Raw genomic sequence first — 22,483 nt, forward strand, 5'->3', positions numbered from 1 at the left:
ACAGGACACGGGTGACGTATGTTGTTCGCTATTCACAGATCCGTTGCTAAAAAAAAAAAAAAAGCAGAAAAAAAAAAAGAATAGTAAAAATCGGGAATTAAACTAAAAAAACAGATGAGACAGAAATTCATATGGATGAAAAACAGTCAGTTTGCAAACACGAATCGACACGTGTGAATAAGGCCTAAGGAGACTCTCGGGTTAAAAGAAAAAGTTTTATTTTTGTGTAATAGAAAATAAATGTAAATAAATAAATAAAATAATGAAAATGATGATTACCGACCGCCCTTCCAGGTGGTCCTGATTTATATAGTCCAGAGCGGCCGTCAGATCACTGCTGATTGCTAATGTAAACCGTAAATAAACTTGTTGATAGACACATCCCTGACAATTTATCAGAGTTCCTATAACGCAATACGCTCTGCTGCACTGCATACTGGGACACCTAATTGTTCAGATTACTGTAGATTAGTAGGAAATGTTTAGAGATTTGAGCTCCGCAGCCTGCAGAATTGTGAATGCACCTGTGGATGGAAATGGCGTAGGATATAGGCTGTAACTCAGGACCAGTTCAATATACATTTGCAAAGTAACTAAACTTTACATGTAAGTTATATCTACGTGTAAACTGTAAAATGCTATAGGGAGACACGTGTGCTGGGGATTACAGCCTGACAATACAACAAGAACAGAATGTACAGTGATGGATAAGGGCTTATCCACACGTAGCAGAATTGCTGCGTATTTTCCGCCTTGAATTGCGGACGGAAAAATGCGCAGAATACAGTAGCAGCAAAGTGGTCAGATTGAACAAATCTCAGCCCCCCACTGCGTAAAAACACCGACCAGAAATTGACCTGCGGTGCGTATTTTTCGTTGCGCAGCATGTCAATTCCTGCTGCGGAAGGTGGACTGAATTGCTTCGTTTGTCACCATCTCTCAGCATTGTGAAAAACCCAGCAAAATACGCACCATTTTCTGCAGTAAAAAAACAACAACAAAAAAACGCAGGAAATGGTGCGTTTTTTCCGCAGCGTAAAGTCTGCTACTCTCAACGGAATTCCTGCAGACATTTTCTGCAGCATTTCCGTTACGTGTGGACAAGCACTTAGACTCACGCCAAACACCAGGCACTCCCGCCCACCAAATAAACATATACATTTCACAGAGCTGGATTGGCATACTACTCACACGCATTTCATCTAGGCATAATATCTGCTTTTTTTTTTTTTCCTTCTCCTTCACATTCTGTAAGCCATAATTAAATATTGTTAGACAAGGTGAATAGCAGATAAAACCGTGTTTAAATGTACATCAATTCTAAAAGGATTTTTAAAGTATGAAATGTCAATACCAGCGCCATAGCGAGGCGTGAGATCACCGCTTTATTTAATACAGTACAAGGCATTAGTCACGGTCAATCTTAAAACCTATAATAAGATAAGGGCCAGTTATTTGTTTTTGGGTGTGAAGGATGCTTCAGTTTAAACACAAGTTTCCAGTCTTAAAATGGTTAAACATGCTGCGCTCGCTTAAACTGTGACTTTGCGGAGCTGCCAAAATATTTTGATGTCTTGAACAAGATCTCTTTGGCTCGCTATTCCTTCTCCCAATGAATGAATCTCTACATAAGCAATGAATTATGCATAACCAAGGCGCCCCCTACTGGCAAGCCTGGTTGATTGTGTAATGCAGAACTGTACAAGTCTGTCTTTATTCATTTTTTGATACACGTTACACAATAAAAGCACATTTTCATGAAACCAGAATTATTTTGCAACTTTTATAATGATTTATATCTAGCAAAACGTGAAGCGTTAATTCTGTCCAAAGCGTTTTGTTTTTTATTTTCTAATAACTTCAAACAATTTACAAATGTATCTGTAAGGTTCTGTTCACATGTGCGTCGTGACTTCCGGTTCATCCACGTTGACATTTGGTTGAACATGAGTTGTGGTATAATAGCAGGAGAACTGCGATTTCAATGAAAGAAGAAACTAGCAAGCAACCTTACAAGGTTATATTACTGACAATACCTGACCCATCTGTATTGGTTCAGAGCGCACAAGACTGAAAGAGGTGCACGAATAGGGTCCCAACCCAATCGTATGTGAAGAAGTATCCGGCACACAAACACTTCTTCAAATACCTGACCCATGTTCAGGACAAGATTTAACAATATCTCCTTGAACGCTTGTGAACCAATCAAATATTAATCTTGAGCTAAAATCCAGGATTTTAATGCACAGCTGGTGTTATTGACGCTGTCTCTAATCAGATTTAATATGCAAAAATGTAAGGTATAGATGCAGAAGACACATCCATAGTGTGCAAGAAGGAATACCCTGGTGGCTACAGTGCGGGGAAGAACCACACAGAAATGATATTAACTTTATATGCGTTCTAAATAACACGATCATCATCATGACCCCCCTCCCCCCCCCCCCCAGTGCTGTTCTTATTCACAACGTACAGATCTTGTTTAAATGAACAACTAAGGATACAATATATTACTTTTACATTATATACCTTCGTACACGCACACGTTTATGATAATTTTTCAGAATAGCCATATAGGACACCAGCCTTATATGAGGGAGGTATGGAGGCACGATACGTCATGTACGAAGCCCCTGCTCCCCTTTTTCAGACTCCTATAAAAGGGTCGATAAAAGTGGACGGGACCAATCAAGACTAAATTTGTCTAAGTCCAAAGGCGTTTGTAAACAACATGGAGCCTGATCGGACATTGTTTTAACCCCTAAGTGACCAAGCAATCTTTTACTTTTCCAGCGTCCCATGAAAGAGATATAACTTTTTTTTATTTTTCTATTGACATAGCCATACGAGGACTGCGGGATGAGTTGTATTTTTTAATGGCAATTTGGCGTACATATCATTTGTTGATTAACTTTTTTTGGGGGGGGGGGGGGGGGGGTAATAGAAAAAAAAACCCGCAATTCTGCCATTTTAAATGCGTTTAAAATTTAGGGAGTTTACCGTGAGGTGTAAATAACAGGTTGCCTTTATCCTATAGCTCGGTACGATTACGGAAATTTCTCATATTTATAGTTTGTTTTTGTTACTACCTTTGCACAATAAAAACACTTTTGCACTAAAATCATGTGTTTTTGCATCGCCGCATACCTTTTTTATTTTTCCTTTGATGTGACCATATAAGGGCTTGTTTTTTGCAGGGCGAGGTGTCGTTTTCATTGGTACCATTGGGGTACACGGGACTTATTAATGAACTTTGATTCCACCAATGTGTTTTGCGTTTTTTTTGTTACAGCTTTCACCTTGCAGTTTAAATAAAATGATAACTTTATTGTTCGGGTCATTGCAATCACAGCGATACCATATATGTGCCTTTTTATTTATTTTTTACACTTTTACAAAATAAAACCACTTTTATTGGGAGAAAACATGTTTGTTTGTTTGTTTTTTTACTGTTCACCTTTTCAAATTAAATTTCACGTAAATATTTTTTTTAGTCCCACTAGGAGACTTCACTATGCGATTTTTTTTATCACTTATGTAATGCTTTGGTATAGCCTGTCGGTGTAAGGGCTTGTCCACACAACGGAATTGCTGCGTTTTTTCCATCCGGAATTGCAGACGGAAAAAATGCAGCAGAATATAGTAGCAGCATCTCATCCACACGCTGCGTAAATACTGAGTGGAAAAAAAACGCTCAGAAATGGACCTGTGGTGCGGATTTTTATTCCGCAGCATGTCAATTGTATTTGCATAATTGCTGCGGGTTTTGAATTCAATGGGGAGGTAAAACTCGCAACGAATAGCAGTTGTGATTTTTGCGGTGGGTTCGCAGCGATTCCAACGCAAAAAAACGCAACTCTGAATTATAAAAATAACACTATACTTACCTATGAGTCTGTGTTTTTTCCTCCAAGCCTGCCTCCTGGGATGACGCTTCATCCCGTGTGACCGCCGCTGCAGCCAATCACAGGCTGCAGCTGTCTCCTGGGATGAAACAATACGGTGCACTAGTTTGAAGTCCGAACTAATGACTTTTCATGCTATTTGCCCACTGATATAACGATGCCATGCAGCTGCATTTCACTATAAAAAGGAATACGGAATAATCAATATAGATCCTATAAAGTGTGACGCAATCATACAAAATGTGAAATCACTGGCTATAAAGTGAGGGGTCTAGGTAAGGTCTCATTCACATCTGCGTTCCGGGTTCTGTCGTTTTGCTCTATCATAGGAGCAGAACAATGAGGATACCGGAAGCTCGGGATCCATTGCATTACTGTAACCAACAACGCCCGACGGAACCCATTGACTTTAACTGGTTTCGCCAGGTCTCAGACATGGTTTCCGTCATTTTGCCAGACAGAACAGTGCAGCATGCTGCGACGCAGATGTGAACAGGGCCTTACATTTTTGTACCGGGGCCCAAACACTTCAAGCTACACATGAAAATCTGTTTATGGCAGTCATTTATTTACTTTTGCTTATATATTGCAAAAAAAATTCCAAGACGCATACCAGGGCCAATGAAACCCATCAGTATATTTTTGGAATGTGGGAGAAAACCGGAGAACCTGGACAAAACCCACACAAATACGGGAAGAACATACAAACTCCATGACTCTAGAAGTCCAGTGCTGCAAGGCAACAGTACTGAGCAGTGAGCCACGGGGTTCAGGGGTACAAATAATACAACTCCATTATGTTTTTTTTTTTTTTACCCAGAATAAAATAGGCTTTTACAGCTTTCCAAATTAGTTTCAATAAGTATTTTAAATTGTTGACTAACAGGGAAAAAACACTAGCTTCCTTTCAGGCAAACATTACGCAAGTTTATTGTAATTAGAAAACAACCATTTAAAATTTAAAAAAATTGCCTGGGTTGTCTGAATTGGCAGGTTGGGGAATACTTGAAGGAGAGATCCATAAAGGTGTTGGGAACATAAAGCTATACAGCATGTACTGTAGTTATAAGGAGGAGAAATGGGAGGTGTAGTAAGAGCCCAGCGGGGTGAACAGCTGTGATTTATGGGGAGGAGTATCAGAAGTTTGGAAACGGCAGCACAACTGTCTCCTTTGTTACAGTGTGTGTGTGTGTGTGTGTATATATATATACACACACACACACATACATACACATATACACACACACGTGATCTGGAAATAAAACTCAGAACAAGGCCTCGAGCACATAGCAGAACCGTAGGGGTGCCAATGAGCTTATTGAGGGAGCCCCCTCCCTCTGCATAATTACTTAGGTGCCACAGTTGCTCTTTACTGCATCTAAGGGGTTAAACTTTAGATATCGGACTCATCTCTGATCCTTAGGGCTTTAGACGAACGTGATATACGTCCGTGCAACGCGCGTGATTTTCACGCGCCTCGCACGGACCTTTGTTAGTCTATGGGGCCGTGCAGACGGTCTGTGAGTTTCACGCAGCGTGTGTCCGCTGCGTAAAACTCACGACATGTCCGTTATGTGTGCGTTGTTCGCGCATCACGCACCCATTGATGTCAATGGGTGCGTGAAAACTACGCGCAGCACACGGAAGCACTTCCGTGTGATGCGCGTGATTCGTGCAACAGCAGTAAAAAGTATGAATGAAAACAGAAAAGCACCACGTGCTACAAACATACAAACAGAGTGTCATAATGATGGCGGCTGCGCGAAAATCACGCATCATACGAGGGTTGATACACAGAGCTGTTAAGTATCTTTTGCGCGCGCAAATGCAGCATTTTTTGCGTGCGCAAAACACACACGCTCGTGTAAATCCGGCCTTAGTTTCCTTGCTCTTCGTACTAGATGGTCCCTTAAATGTTACATATGCGTTACGTTTATCGCAAGGTTGCAATGTTTTTTTCTTCATCATGAACAAGCTCTTACTACACGTCTCTGTAAACCAACCCTTTTATTTCTATTTAACATATATTTTAAATACATCCCACTTTATGCTACATTTTGTCTCTTAACAATCTGCATAGTTAGACTGCGCACAATATATATATGCATCTCAGCATCCGCCATTGATCGTATTATATATTTTTTATAACAACAATTTTATTCTTTTATTAATTATTCAATAAACATCCTTTCGTTTCACTGACTTCTGCTGGTGAATTATTGGTTAGAATCTTTACATAAAGCCCAGAATATTCTGCATTGCAGATTCCCTTAGAAAAATGTCAGTTGAATAATAAATTCTAGATGGGATCGTACTGTAGCAATTTTGTAGATTAAAATGACCCGTGTGAACCGTGGGAAGGAAAAACATATGTATATCTTCATTGCAGTTCCATTACTCACATCATTTCAGAGAAGAATGGATACTGGGGATAGGTTTGAAATTTTCAGGTGGAGGGTCTGCACTGGTTACTGTGTGGTTTTAGGTCTCTATCCCCGGTGATATGTTACATGTGGGAATTACATAAGCATGCAAAATAGAAAACGGCGCATAAAGGAAAAAAATAAATAAATAACTTTTATAAGTGTTGATGGACTTGTGGAAAGAGTTCGGCTTCGTTCACATCTGCTTTGGGGACTTGTTTTGACGTTCCGGCGGAGGTTTCCGTCAGAACGGGACCCTGAACGGACACCGACGGAAACCAGAGGTTTCAGTTTCCATCAACATTGATTTCAATGGTGACGAAGTCAGTGCCTGTGGTTTCCGTTTGTCTCTTTTGTGCATCGGACCCGTCGTATTGCCGGAAGCAATAGCGTAATCTACTACGCTATTGCTTCCGGCAAAACGACGGGTCCGATGCACAACAGACACAAACGGCAACCATGGCCACCGGACCCGTCACCATTGAAATCAACGTTGATCAACGTGTCATTTTGTGTCTGTTCAGGGTCCCGTTCTGACGGAAACCTCCGACGGAACATCAGAACGGGACCCCAACGCAGATGTGAACGAAGCCTAATAGGTGGAAGTTCAGCAACCAATTGTACAAGTTCTGAAGAGACACATATTTGGATGTTTTCTAAATCTTTCTCAGCATAACATAACTACGTACTAGGGCTAGGCAATTAATAAAAAAAATAATAATAATAATTCAGCGCAATTCACGAACGTCATCTTTCGCATTTCGGTTTTTTACCTCATCTTCCCCCCCCCCCCCATTTAAACTGTATCTGCAACTTCAGAACGCAGATAAAGTTGAAACCAATGGTAGAGCAGTGAGCCGTAAGGTCCCTACTCTACCATTCACAATGTATCGCCAGAAGCGAGGAAGTGACGTCACCTCTGAAGTATGGGGGATTTTGTAATGTGTGGAGGGCAGTTATAGGGGCATTGTACTGTGTAGAGGCAGCTATGGGGAGACTATACTGTGTGGAGGGCAGTTTTATGGGCATTATACTGTGTGGGGCAGTTATGGGGGGCTTTATACTATGTAGGGGCAGCTATGGGGGGCATTATACTGTGTGTGGAGAGCTATGGGGGGTTTATACTGTGTGGAGGGCAGTTATAGGGGCATTATTCTGTATGGGGGCAGCAATGGGGGCATTATACTGTGGGGGGCAGCTATGGGGTATTATACTGTGGGGGGAGTACTATGGGGCAATATACTGTGTGGGGGCAGTGTCAGGGGGTATATTATATACAGTAGTATACAGCAGGATCAGGGGATAAATATTAATTCAATGGCGTAACATGCAAATGAGGGCGTGCCATGCAAAAAGGGGTGTGGCCTAAATAATCATTTATTAATCATAATCGAGGTCACATGTTCAATTAATAGTGATTTTGATTTAGGCCATAATCGCCCAGCCCTATTATATTACCATGGACTAATGCGAACCTTGTACCAATGATTCTATTGTCTGCACATATTGGCAACTATCAACTCACTGTTAGCTCCACCGAGGATTAGTTGCTCATGATTGAAGAGGCATTTATCCGAATTCGTTCATAAAGTCGTTTTTACATGCTAACTAAACAACACTCAAGTTATTAAAACATTGTAAAATAAATAAATATATATGCTTATGATGTTCAGTGTCTCTATTAGCTTGCAAGGCAGGAAGTGTTGTCAGAGGGGACATAGGTATATAAGGCATCCTGTAAACAGAGTGCCAGCTGTCCTGGATCCAGCAGGACCGTATGTCCCAAGCGGTCTGCTGCATGACCCGCTATGCCCAAGCTCTGTCCTCCCTGTCGCCAGCCGCGGGCTCTCTTAGTCACTGACTGTCCTCCACTGCCAGATGCCCGGGTGCCTGCTCCGCCTCTCCATTCTGCAGTCCTGACTTGAGGCAGCGGGGTGCAGCAGCAAGAACAGGTTGGGAAGAGGCCAGGCAAAGAAATCATATAGGTAAATAATTAATACCTCCCAACTTTTAATTAACAAAAAGAGGGACACTTTTGGCGGAGCGCATCAATGCCACAGCACATTTTTGAGCCCCGTCCCTTAACCATGCCCAAATCACCCGTCCAAGAACACCAAATAATACAGGACTGACCTGCTAGATCCGGGATGGTTTGGATCCCTGAATAATCAATGCCTTCATACCACAGTTCTTACGTTCCCACTACTACAGCAAAAAAGTGTCATGTACTGCTTTGCCTCTGCCCCAGTCCCTCTTTTCGTTCATAAAAAGTTGGTAGGGATGCAATAACAGTTCCCATGAAAAACAATATAGTAATTTTTTGTGTTTTTAAAGACGTCTACCATGTGGGACAAATAACCTGTTCGTTTTATAGTAGGGGTTGTTGCCTTGATACCAATTATGTATAGTTTTTTTTGTTGTAAACAATTCCCATAAACGAACATTTACAGCGCTTTGCTCTAACTACATAGTACCAGCGCCATAAATGTAAAGCAGATGTCGCCAAGAGTTTTGTCTGAGATTATAAAGAAGGGTTGCCATTTCTCATTGGCTGTGCCTGGTATGTACTAAAATGCCGCTGAACTGCACTACAAGGCACATCCCATGAACAGGAGTGGCACCGTTCAAATTAGACACGTTTTTCTAAAAGCAAACCACCCATTTAAATCTGGGAAGGGAATGGAGAGAGAAACATGGATTTGACCTTTAAAAACTTAACATGTGCGTAAGAGAAGTGTTGGCCAGGACATCTTAGTGTATAGTTTATGGTGATCAGTCTAGAGCAGGGAGTCTCAATCGTATTATTCGGGGGGCTCACCACTGGTTGTAGTCCATGCACTATGTTGTTAGTGCAACCATAGAAAGGCATCTGCAGCATACACATGTGCCCTCTTACTTTCTCTCTAAGTCATTACCCAAGATATATGTCAAAAGATGTAAGGGCCTGTTCACATCACCGTTCGCTTCCGTTCCGGGGTTCCGTCTGAGGTTTCCGTCGGGTGAACCCCGCAACGGAAAGTGAAACTGAAACGGAAGCTGTGCTTTCACTTTCCGTTGCGGGGTTCACCCGTCGGAAACCTCCAATGGAACCCCGTAACGGAAAGCGAACAGTGATGTGAACAGGCCCTTAAACAAAGGTGCTGATCACACGTCGGAGCCTACTTCACAGATTCCGTCATCTTTGCTGTACAACATAGCGCAGCATGCAGCGAAATTTTGTCCGGCAAAAAGACAGCAACCATGACAGAATCCTGACGAAACGTATTAAAGTCAATGGGTGCCGTTGGTTTTCGTCATGCGATAGACATGGCCCTTCCACTTTTCCCGTTATTCTGCACCTCTGAATGAACACAGTAACGGAAATCGTAGCATAGTTCTGAACTGAGCCAAACATGTAAATAAAACCATATACCCCCAACGTATGCCAATCCCATTGACACCTATGTTAAAAAAAATAATATATTACAGCCATCCAGTAAAAAAAAATTATGTTAAACGTATACGTTTTTTTAACATAGAAGTTTGCGGGCGACGGATGGCAATTATCGTTTAACGTATAATGGTTTTACTGGATGGCTGTGACGGATGCCATTCGTCAGTCATCAGTCACCCGTCACCCATAGACCTACGGTCAATTTTTTTTACTGGATGGCGCAAGACTGTATTGAATTTGTATTATGACAAATTGTATAACTTAACCCAAGTTCAATAAAAAGTAAGAGTGGACACATCTGTATAATCACTTCTGTCAAAACGGACTTGCCAGCTGCACCTCTGCCACCACTTTGTCACTAACAAAGTGATGGGAGAGGAAAAATCCATCCCGTCAGTTCCTTGTTTGGCCCAAAGGCTGCCAGACCCCACTGGCTGAAATGTAATATCTACGACCTCCTTAAGAGAGTTTGTTCCTTTGTCATGATATACTGTCATTGAATAAGTTTCTGTCTGAGCTGTAGCTGCAAGACACGATGAAGATAACACCGAAAAGCAACAACAAAGTGGACATAAATCAACAAAGCGGCGAAAATGACAGCATCTAATAATATTACAGTGGATAAATGTTTAAACAAAGCTGGAATATGGACTTTGTGCTTTTCCCGCCAACTGTGATCAGACAAGATAATAAAATTGCTGTAGTTTCTAGTAGATTTACTGGAACATGCTGGGCCCTGGGTCCCTTATTTCTCCTTCCCACCGTAGCTTTCTCCATGCCAGCTGTTAATTATCTCCACTGACGTTAATGTCATTTCCGATGCATTCACGGTGTATAATTGAGTAGGTTCGTAAAGTGAATATGTTGTTCTCTCGGTCCCGTTTATTCTGCTGTCAGCATTTACTGACAGTCTAATCTTTGTTAAAGAAAATAGCTGTTGAGCTATTGGCGTCTGATAAGGTTATATTTGCCTTACAATTAGGAGGATCTCACCCTCTTTTCGAATCTGGCAAAAAAGGACATCACCTTCGTGTTGCCTCTTGTAGACCTCCGAGCACGCAGCGACCCGTTCAGCTCATCAATATTCAATGCGCAATGAAAAAAATGCTATAACTCGAGGACTATGAAATAATGTAATGCAATATTGATTATTTTATGGTATGATTATGTGTAATTACATCTCTCAAATTTTATTTTAATGTTACATTCCACTACTTTTAGCTCTTTAAAATTACCCAAAACATCTCCGTTTAATGGAATGAACATAGCATCAATTTTAATGTGAAACACTCTTTTTTCTGGTAAAGCGTGACCCTTACAGACATGGAGTATAAATTATACGGGCAACTATCCATAAAAAAAAAAATGAATGAGGATTATCTCTCTTACAAGGAATAAGAAAAGCGTTACTGAAAAAGGATACGCTAAAGAAAAGCGAGGTGTCTTCTGGAGGGTTCTGAAGTAAAACTAAAACAATCCATAATCGTTGTAGAGCCAAACCAGTTTTGACCTGGGTATTTATCCTATTTTATCATTATATGAAAATTCGGATACAAACATTTTGCGGAGTAGTGGCCCCAATGTGTGAGCTGATGCTTAGTAACAGAGCACATGTCCATTTATGGAAATCTGTCATGGTCACTGGTAGGGTGGTGCATATCCATATGTTCTAGCTGCCAAGGAAAGAAAGATGGCGCCAGATCATGGATTTATTGAAATTTAAGAGAGAGGGCCAGGGGGAGAGGGGGGAGGGAGGGAGAGAAAGAGAGAGAAAGAGAGAGAAAGCGAGAGAAAGAGAGAGAGAGGCAGAGAGAAAAAGAGAGAGGCAGAGAGAGAGAGGCAGAGAGAGAGAGGCAGAGAGAGAGAGGCAGAGAGAGAGAGGCAGAGAGAGAGAGGGGGAGGGAGAGAGGGAGGGAGAGAGGGAGAGAGAGAGGGGGAGGGGGGGAGAGAGAGAGAGGGGGAGGGGAGAGAGAGGGGGAGGGGGGAGAGAGGGGGAGGGGGGAGAGGGGGAGGGAGAGAGAGAGAGGGGGAGGGAGAGAGAGAGAGGGGGAGGGAGAGAGAGAGAGGGGGAGGGAGAGAGGGGGGAGGGAGAGAGAGGGGGGGAGGGAGAGAGAGGGAGGAGGGAGAGAGAGGGGGGAGGGAGAGAGAGGGGGGAGGGAGTGAGAGAGGGAGAGGGAGGGAGAGAGAGGGGGAGGGAGGGAGAGAGAGAGAGGGGGAGGGAGGGAGGGAGAGAGAGAGGGGGAGGGAGAGAGAGAGGCAGAGAGGGAGGCAGAGAGGGAGAGGGAGGGAGAGGGAGGGAGGGGGAGGGAGGGAGAGAGAGAGGGGGAGGGAGGGAGAGAGAGAGGGGGAGGGAGGGAGAGAGAGAGGGGGTGGGAGGGAGAGAGAGAGGGGGAGGGAGAGAGAGTGGGAGAGAAAAATCGCAGAAGGCAAAAAACTCGCAACTAAACATTTCGGAAAGTGGGTATGGCTTACCAAAAAGGGGGGGGCACAGAGAAATTTTCTATCATCTGCACTTTGGTTTGCTAATTTTTTCTGTGACCTAATGCATTTCCTGCACTAAATCAAGGAGCCATTCGTTATTTCCTCTTTGAAATTAATTGTGATTTTAGGACATACATGTGCAGTCATCAATGCTGGTGGACCCTAGTCAGCAAATTTCTAATATAGGTATAGTTCTGAACATGCACATATTTATATTTAGGATATTGTAATTCATCTATCGATAATGAATGCACTGGAGTTGTCCCATGTTAAAACTATAAGAGTCTTAGAAGCAATCATATTTCCACATTCACACATTTAGGCGAAATTCACACGAACATGTGCAATTTGCGCGTGAAAAAAACGCAGTTCCGTGTGTCATAAGGGTTTGGTGCGTGGCTGCGTGATTTTCGCGCATATGCCATCCTTATGACACTCTGTTTTTATGTTTAGAAAAAGAAATGAAGGAGGTGGTTTTATTTTTCCCTTCATTTCTTGATCTACTGTGAGGTGCGTCCGTGTTCTGCGCGTGATTTTCACGCACCCATTGACTTCAATGGATGCATGATGCGCGAAAACCGCCCAAGTATAGGACATGTCGTGAGTTTTACGCAGAGGACACACGTTGCGTGAAAATCACGGACTGTCTGAACGGCCCCATAGACTAACATAAGTCCGTGCGACACGCGTAATTTTCACGGACGTGAAATATACTCGTGTAAATAAGGCCTTACACAAGTTCTATCCAGGAGCAGCAGAAACACTCAGACATTCTCTCTACTCTTACTTAGTCCAGTTAAAGTGAGTCTGAGTTTATAAGTTATTGATTGGAGTTGAGTATTTTGTCATTTCGGCCATTAAACTAGCCTCCAAGGCATATTTCTATTGCGATGCTTTCTGACATTTCATGCTACCTTGGTCACAAAATCTGTATGACAGCTGCCACTCATGTTAATAAACGCAGAGCAAGGAAAATAAATTAAAGACTCTGAGGCTAATAACTCACATCTCTCTTTACATAACGATTTTCCAAAAATAAGATTAGAATACACCATACTTTGCAACAGAATATTTCAGGACGTGTACAGACAAAAAACTGTATATAAGAAATCAACTGTAAAGGTCCTGTTGACACTGAGTTTTTATCAGACGGAAAAATCTGCCTCAAAATTCCTCCAGGAATTTTGAGGCAGATTTTGACCTACCTGCACGCGGTTTGCCGTGTTTTTTTGGCCACGGCCATTGAGCGCAGCGGGCAAAAAAAAAAAACCCAGCAAAAACCACTTTCTCTGCCTCCCATTGTTGTTAATATGCAGGTCAAAGATGAAAACACCTGAAGATAGGGCATGTCGCTTCTTTTTCCCGCAAGCAGTTTTTACTGATCTCAGGAAAAACACGCCTCCGTCTCCCATTAAAATCAATGGAAGGTGATTTCAGGCGCTTTTTGGCACTGTTTCCACGTCAAAAACAGCACCAAAATACTCTGTGTGAACATAAGATAGTCTTGTTAGATAATCAGGATGATTAAAGGGGTATTCTTAACTTAGACATTTATGGCATATCCACAGGATATGCCACAAATGTCAGATAGAAGCGGGTTCCACCTCTGGGACCAGCACCTATATCCAGAATGGGATCCCCCGATTGTCCGCCTTGAATTAATGGAGTATGAGAACTAATGTCCATTCTGCTCTGTGGCGTGCTTGGCTGTTTTTCTAAAGGTAGGTTTACATGGCTGTTAACTCCCCGAAAAACGGCTGAAAATACTGGGAAAAAAACTGCGTTTTGTTCCCACAGGGTGTTTTTTTACACAGCGTTTACAAACGGCGCATAAAAAACGCCCCGTAGAAAAGAAGTGCATGTCACTTCTTGAGCCGTTTTCATTGTCTCAATAGAAAGACAGCTCCAAAAACGGCCGTAAAAAACGCATTAAAAAACTCTTGATGCATAAAAAATTTCTGAAAATCAAAGGCTGTTTTCCCTTGAAAACAGCTCCGTATTTTACAGCCGTTTTTAGTCTAGCGTGTGAACATACCCTCAGGGTACTTTCACACGGCTTATTTTCAGGCTGATTTTGAAGCAGAAAAGCCTAGTTTTAGGGTATGTTCACACAGGTTATTTTCGGCTATTTTTCAGACCGTAAACAGCCTTCAAACGGCCGAAAAATCGTAAGCAGAACGCCTCCAAACATCTGCCCGTTGATTTCAATGGGAAAAACGGTGTTGTATTCTAAAGGGCCGTTTTTTGAAAAGCGGCCGCGTAAAAACACCCGCGAAAAAATGCATGTCACTTATCGTTTTTCATTGACTCTATAGAAAAACAGCTCCAAAAATGTCCGTAAAAACGCCACGAAAAACACTAGTTTGCTTAAAAAACGGCTGAAAATCATGAGCTGTTTTCCTTAGAAAACAGCTCCGTATTTTCAGCCGTTTTTTGCTAAGCGTGTGAGCATACCCTTAGGGTTAGGGTTATGCCTATTAGGCCGTGCCAGAGGCTCTTTTAAAGGGGGTAACAGCGTGACTTCCCCTTCATTTCTACTTGTTCACTGTGAATCGTACATGTAGTGGCGATTCAGAGGTATTATAGCCTTTTCTCCCATTCACTTTAATGGGTAAAGTCTGCAATACCTGTAGATCGCCGCTACATAAGTGTCGACAATTCACAGTGAGCAAGTAGAAATGTTGGGAAAGCAGCGCTCGTACAAGCCTTGCACCCACTTCAAAAGAACTAATTGGTGGGGGTCCCGGGATTCAGACCCCGACCCATCAACTGTTGATGGCATATCCTGAGGATTGAACGACCCCTTTAAGACAGTATTTCTAAAACTGTGATGTGCCCCCCAGTCATCGGAGACACATCCTGGGAGGCAGTTCTGACAGAAGTGATTATAAGCTGAACAGGTCTTTCTATAGTTGCATTTATCTCTGGTTTAGAAACATAACAGACTCCTTTTGTGCTTATTTTAAGGTTCTACTTGCTTCAGGAGACATAATTTTTTAAGATAAATTGAGATCAGTTTTAACAAATTTGGCGTGCACTGAGACCAATGGTGAGGCCCTAGTAGAAATGATTGAGAAGCCCCTCTTTAATTGGTTCAAGACCACCAACTATATTCTTGCAGTCGAGGTCCTTAAAACCCGCGCCATAGTGTATCTACAGTGCAGGTTTTAGCTGGCTGCCCGAGCAAAATCAGCTGAATGTCGTGTGCCCGGCCGTCAGTGACTGCCAGGGACCCTGAAGAGAAGATAGAAGCAGTTTCACTGCTTCTATGATCTCTGATCGATCGTGTCAATGAGCGCCTGTGTATAGAAAAGAGGCAGCGGCAGAGCCGATGCCTCTATTGATCACAGTGATCGTGTGACTGGTTACGTGATCACGGGGAATGCCGTTAGTGGAAAGCTTCTGCTGGATCTAACTAGACTGAGCACAGACCTATTAGTGACAATAGTCACTATAAGACGAAATTCACATGAACGTGTGCGTTTTGCGCGCACAAAAAACGCAGCGTTTTTTGCGTGTTGCAGTTCAGTGTGTCATAAGTGTTTGGTGCGTGGCTGCGTGATTTTGGCATCATTATGACACTCTGTTTTTATGTTTAGAAACAGAAATGAAGGAGGTGCATTTATTTTTGCCTTCATTTCTTGAACAACTGTTGCACAAATCACGCAGTGCGTCCGTGTGCCGCGCGTGATTTTCACGCACCCATTGACTTTAATGGGTGTGTGATGCGTGAAAAACGCTTATGTATAGGACATGTGAATTTTACGCAGCGGATGCACGCTGCGTGAAAATCACGGACTGTCTGAACGGCCCCATTGAGTTACATAGGTCCATGCGACGCGCGTGATTTTCAAGCGCGTATCACGGACGTGAACTACGCTCGTGTAAATAAGGCCTAAAAGGGGTGATTTTGAAGGGGGTGTGTAACTGTGCAGCTCCAGTTACAGTGGAAGAAACCCTGGAAAAAAAAAATAAAAAAAAAATTCAATTTTTCTGACCTTTGAGGGACAAACCATATTGATTATAAAAAAAAAAAAGGAAAATAAAAACTGCAAATACATACCCAAAATACCAACTCCCAAAAAAACGTTCCACATGCCAATCATTGTCGTATCGCTAGCCCTGACCCAATTACCCTAAAATAGACAGGTAATATTTAAAAATTTATGGTAGACAATGACGATCACAAAGAAAAGGTATCTTTTAGGATAAAACTATATTACCAGAAAAAAGTAGCTGAAAAGTAAAAAAAAAACAAACAATTTTTTTTACTATTATTTTCAAACTGTAAGCCTGAAAATTCTAAAATAGCAAAAAGAATGTGTATAAAAAGAAAAAAATAAACATGCTTTGTCTACGAAAAAAACTTTGCAAAAATGTAGCTAGCCTAACAAATAAGAAAAGTTAGAGCCGTTTAACGCGTGGTAAAAATGTCCGTTTAACCGGCACAAAGCATTATGACAATTTTTGAACAGAATAAAGAAATGATTAAAATGTAACTGGCTTTCATATATGGTTTTACATCATCATCATGATACAAAAAGTCAACATTAATGTAACCCGTCTACTATATATAGGGATTACACGCGTCGTTTCGGGTGTTAGACAGTATTAATCTGGGAACGTTGACTGGTCAGCTGACTACACTCCAGAGCATTAATCCAATCTCCCACAAATAGACTTCTGTAAAAGCACAGATTTAGAGAGTAAGGTTTTTATGAAAAGTTCTCCTTTTTAGCTACTGGGGATAGACCTTTCCTTTCTGTGGGACACGTGTTTACCCAGAGCAGATGGCTCATAAGATGAAGTTCTAAGTAGAACCAACTAGAATATATAAAATGAACAGAGGGACAGCTGTCTCACATTACACCTGTTCTAAGTTTTGTAACTATCAAAGAATCCCTGTCCTTCAATGCCTGAAACTAGAAACTGCGAGGAAAAAAAAAAATCCAAAAAATAAATCACTGGAATAGTTTACAGATCACACGGAACGATGTTTTGTGAATGTCGAGATTTGTTTAGCACATGCTTTAGACTGTTGGCATGTGTACTGGAGGACAGATTTTTAAAAGGTCATTTCTAAACTTAATACAAACGTACATTCAGACTGGACACACATCCATTTTTTCCCGCACAACAAAAAAACAACAACACATAAAAGACGTGGGCTACACAACAGCTTTAGCCAAGCAACACCAATTACAGGCAGGTTGTAGGACGCAGTTTGGACGATAAGGGTATATTCACACGACCTATTTTCAGCCGTTTTTCGGGTCATAAAATTCTCGAAAAACTACTAAAAATGCGGGGGCTGAACGCTTCCAAACATCTGCCCATTGATTTCAATGGGAAAAACAGAGTTCCGTTCCCACGGGGCGTTTCTTACGCGGGCGTTTTTAAAAACGGCCGCATAAAAAAACGCCTTGTAAAAAGTGCAAGTCACTTCTTGAGCCGTTTTTCATTGACTCAATAAAAAAACAGCTCCAAAAACAGCCGTAAAAAAACGCTGCAAAAACCGTCTGAAAATCAGAGGCTGTTTTCCCTTGAAAACAGCTCCGTATTTTCAGCAGTTTTTTGTTAAGCGTGTTAACATAGCCTTAAAGTTTTGTGTTCCAGTCAAGTATGGCTCCCTGCTTGAGTAACACTCCAATATTTGCGCTATAGTGGCTGATCTTATACGTACACTTGTACTGAATGCAACGGTTACAAGATGTACCAGAATTGCAACCAAGATACAAACTTCTATGCATCTCCCCGTTGCAAATGCACTAAGATATGACTAGAACATGCGTTTCAATGGATATGCTTATTGTCGGCAGTCTTGTGACTAAGGATGGGCTCCCACGTCGGGGCCAAAACGCCTTTTTCTGGCAGTTCCGTGATTTCATGAAAATCATGGCAAAAAGGGGCTGTTTTGCTGTGGTCAGAGAAAAGAAAAAGAAAAAAAAAAGACAGCACATTGACCGCGCCGTGTGAATCCAGGGTAAAGAGGCAGTGTAGTTCATGACTTAATTCCTGTTCACATTGTGTGTAATGTTTGCATTGAGCACATACGCCACGGAAATCTCGTAACATGCGCGGAACGCAAAGATTCGACATACAGTTGCATACCTCACCCCTGGGATCGGACAAACGTAAATTCCTAAATTGGCTGTGGAGAATAAATTATTAAAGGGAATCGGTCATCAGCATTCCTAATATGAAACCATCGATATCTGGTGGAAGTGGGTGAAAAATAATTTTTATGTAACCTTTAGTATTCAGTATTTTAGTGTTCCCGCGCCGTATGCTAATGAGCAAATAAAAGTCATATCTTCATTCCTCGAGCCTTTCATAGTTAACTCCGACTTTTGATTGACAGCTCCTCTCCTCCTCCCCAGCACACATGAAATCCGGTGCATGCGCATCGATGACCTGATCTAGTGCGCACGCACGACGGGACAACATAAGGGCGCATTCGCAGCAACTAGATTTTAGTCCTGAACGAAGCAGGGAAGGGTGTCGGACCATACACGACGGGCACCTCTTTCAGACGAGATATCGGCATTTAGGGCGGGGCAGTTTTCGGCAGTGGGCGGGCATAAGGAGACACTGACGTATTATTACCATAAAAGGCTCAAAACGTTTCCAGACCGTTATTTACGGTCCAAGGAGGAGTTTTGGAGAGCGGATAAAGAATATGAACTTTTGACAGCAGCGGCCAGTGAGGGGTGAGTAGAGTTCAGCAAGTGAAGTTCTGGTGACAGTTTCCATTTAGGTGTAGTGGGCACTGCGTTAGGTGGAACAATACGAAAGGATGACAAAGTGAAGTATCTGCAGATACCTATAGTGTTCCCCCAAGGGGATCTTTAAGTAATTTCTAAAATCCCCAAAAGATCTAAAGGGCTTTTTACAAAACGAGTGTTCACGTGAACGCTCTTTCCCGATCACTGCAACGATTAGCTGATGAACAGGAAAATGTTCGTTCATCGGCTGATCGCGTCTTTTATGCAGCGATCAATTTGATCGCTGTCAGCATGGGTAAACAGGCCGCTGAGATGATGCAAATGTACGGGGACGAGCGATCGTAGTGACAACGGGCCGTCCCCATACATAACCAATCATTGCTCCTTGTGAAAAGTACAAACAAGCGCCGAACAATGAGCGGTCTCGTTGATCATCACTCGTTTTCACAACCCATATTGGCTCGTGTAAAAGGACTTTAACTCTCCCTTCTGGACACAGAGATGGGAATGTTACCATATTTTTTGGATCCACCAGCTAAAATGCTGGAAAAGCTTAGTAGATGTTCAAGACCATGATTATCTCACATTATGAGCAGACATTTATACAACAGGGTCCTGGAACCACCAAAACTTCATGCGCTATCATGTTGGTGAAGTAGCCTCACTGAAAACAAGGATAGTAAGAAATATATGGTGTGGAATTATTGGACTCATCAAAATACCAAGAAACTCCGACTAATCCTCACCATGAAAACAGGATATTCCTCAATAAATTTGATGACTCTACCTCCATTGATCTATGTGTCCCACAAGAAAAGTAATTTGTCTATACAGGCTTCCAAACGGATGTGTAAGTGGAAGTACAAGATGACATCCATGTCCCTAAGATCTAAGCTTGGAACTTGGACAGAACATATACTGGTACCATCAGTGCTTAAAGAGTCTCTGTCACCACATTATAAGTGGCCTATATTGTACATGATGTGATCGGTGCTGTAATGTAGATTACAGCAGTGTTTTTATTTAGAAAAACTATCATTTTTGACAGAGTTATGACCTATATTAGCTTTATGCTAATGAGTTTCTCAATGGACAACTGGGCGTGTTTTACTTTTTGGCCAAGTGGGCGTTGTGGAGAGAAGTGTATGACGCTGACCAATCAGTGACCAATCAGCGTCATACACATCTCTCCATTCATTTACACTGCAGATAGCGATATAGCTATATCACTATGTGCAGCCACATAAACACACTACTGCAGTGTCATGACAATGAATATATATTACCTCCAGCCAGAACGTGATGTGTATTCACAATCCTGGCACTTCTCTGCACTTCTCTGTGATTTACAGTACAGCAGGCGTAGTCTCGCTGTAAATGACAGTTTAAAGCATAATCTCACGAGACCACACCTGCTATGCTGTAAATCACAGAGAAGTGCAGAGAAGTGCCAGGATTCTGAATACACATCCCGTCCTGGCTGGAGGTAATGTATATTCATTGTCAGGACACTGCAGTAATGTTAGTGTTTGTGTATGTGGCTGCACATAACGATATAGCTATGTGCTGTGTAAATGAATGGAGAGAAGTGTATGACGCTGATTGGTCACTGATTGGTCAGCGTCATACACTTCTCTCCACAACGCCCACTTGGTCAAAAAGTAAAACACGCCCAGTTGTCCATTGAGAAACTCATTAGCATAAAGCTAATATAGGTCATAACTCCGTCAAAAATGATAGTTTTTCTAAATAAAAAACACTGCTCTAATCTACATTACAGCACCGATCACATCATGTACAAGATAGGCCACTTATAATGTGGTGACAGACTCTTTAACAAGGCCCAATCTTAAATGATCATGTTAAACTTTACTGTGTAAATCCTTTTTATATCCATAAATCAATAGGAAAATACCCAATTGAACATTAAATAGAAAGGTTTCCTTACCACCAAATGCCGATACATGTGTGGGATTTAATTCACTCTGTTTAACTCCCATTGCATATAAAGGCCTTCATTTTGTTGTGCTTGCCATAGAACAGTCATTACCACTAATGGGCGGTTGTTCATATTTCTCTCTTTTTTTTTTTACAAGTGCATTCTAGAATAAAAACGGATTAAAAAAAAAACAACTTCTAGATTCTGACAAGTTGCATATTAATATTTAAAAATGTATTGCTATATGTAGGAGCATTCAAAGTCATTTAGCAGTGTGTAGATCCAGAAGTGGATGGCATTCATCACCGTCTGACAGCTGCTGTTAGAGCAGTTGGTGTTGTCAGTCTAATTGCCAATCACTTTCTATAACATTCCAGCTTCACAGTCCAAATTTGTTCTTACAGATATATTTTCTTACATGTTGGGCTCATCCATTGGTATTCAGAAACATTTTTTCTTAAAGGCTAATAATAATATGACTATTCAACCCTTGCCATGTTGCATACCAGATCACGAGGCAGCAGTGTGTGACTTGAAATTAATAGGAATGAAAATATCCCAGTGACCGAAGAGAATTTAAATATATACACTACCGGTCAAAAGTTCTAGAACACCTAAATTTTTCCACTTGTTTTTGACATTAACAGTGTTCTAGTAAAGCAAATAACGTGAAATGGTTCAAAAGCAAGTTAAAAACATAAAAATATGAATTTCTAACCGCAAACGTAACAATTGTCTGAATTTCTGATTTTAACCAAAGGGCTTTTTTTCAGGAAGACATCAAGGACAGCTGCTCTGCAGCACAGAAAGCAAATTATGTTTTGAAATTGGATGCAAACTATTACTACAATCAACTTTTGGAGATTACTTTCAAACCCTCTGATTCTATATAACCAGTGTTGGAACAGACTGCATTACAACCCCCTGTAGGGCAGGATTTGGACAGTTTTGCTCTTCAGGACAGAGCACATTGATATCATAATGGCGAGAAAAAGGCAATTAACAAAAGAAGACAGAATTATAACCCTTGGTAATTTCTCTGTAGGACAGACCTGCACTTCTAAGGGTATGTGCACACGACAATGCCAAATACGTCTGAAATTACGGAGCTGTTTTCAGTATAAAACCGCTCCAAAATTTCAGATGTTTTTACAAGTGCACGCGTTTTTCGTGGCGTCTTTTATGGACATAATTGGAGCTGGTTTTCATTGGAGTCAATGAAAAACAGCTCCAATTACGTCCCAAAAAGCGTCCTGTACTTTTTTGACGCGGCCGTAATTTTACACGCCGTCTTTTGACAGGGACGTGTAAAATTACAGCTCGTCTGCACATATCGTAAGACCCATTGCAAGCAATGGGCAGACGTTTGCCGACGTATTGGAGCCGTCTTTTCATGCGTAATTCCAGGCGTAAAACGCCCCCATTACGTCTGAAAAGAGGTCGTGTGCACATACCCTTAGGAAGCCAAGGTTTCAGTCAGTAGTTTCCTATACCATCAAAAAGACACTTGAAAACTGGTGGAAACTCTGACATGAAGGTCTGGCAGACCAAAGGCCACTACAAAATCAGATGACAAG

The 22,483-nt window shown here is 41.7% G+C and overlaps 1 long non-coding RNA gene across 1 annotated transcript in view; it reads right to left on the minus strand.

Annotated features, from left to right (window-relative positions):
* Nucleotides 1-3,893: 3,893 nt before the first annotated feature.
* LOC142662415 (uncharacterized) overlaps nt 3,894-22,483 on the minus strand; it is a 56,870-nt gene continuing 38,280 nt past the window's right edge. Inside the window, exon 3 of the long non-coding RNA XR_012850941.1 lies at nt 3,894-4,083. This is a non-coding gene — a long non-coding RNA (uncharacterized LOC142662415). The remainder of the gene's footprint in view (nt 4,084-22,483) is intronic.

This window comes from Rhinoderma darwinii, chromosome 10 (assembly GCF_050947455.1).
Source record: "Rhinoderma darwinii isolate aRhiDar2 chromosome 10, aRhiDar2.hap1, whole genome shotgun sequence".
In the NCBI taxonomy this organism is placed as follows: Eukaryota; Metazoa; Chordata; class Amphibia; order Anura; family Rhinodermatidae; genus Rhinoderma; species Rhinoderma darwinii.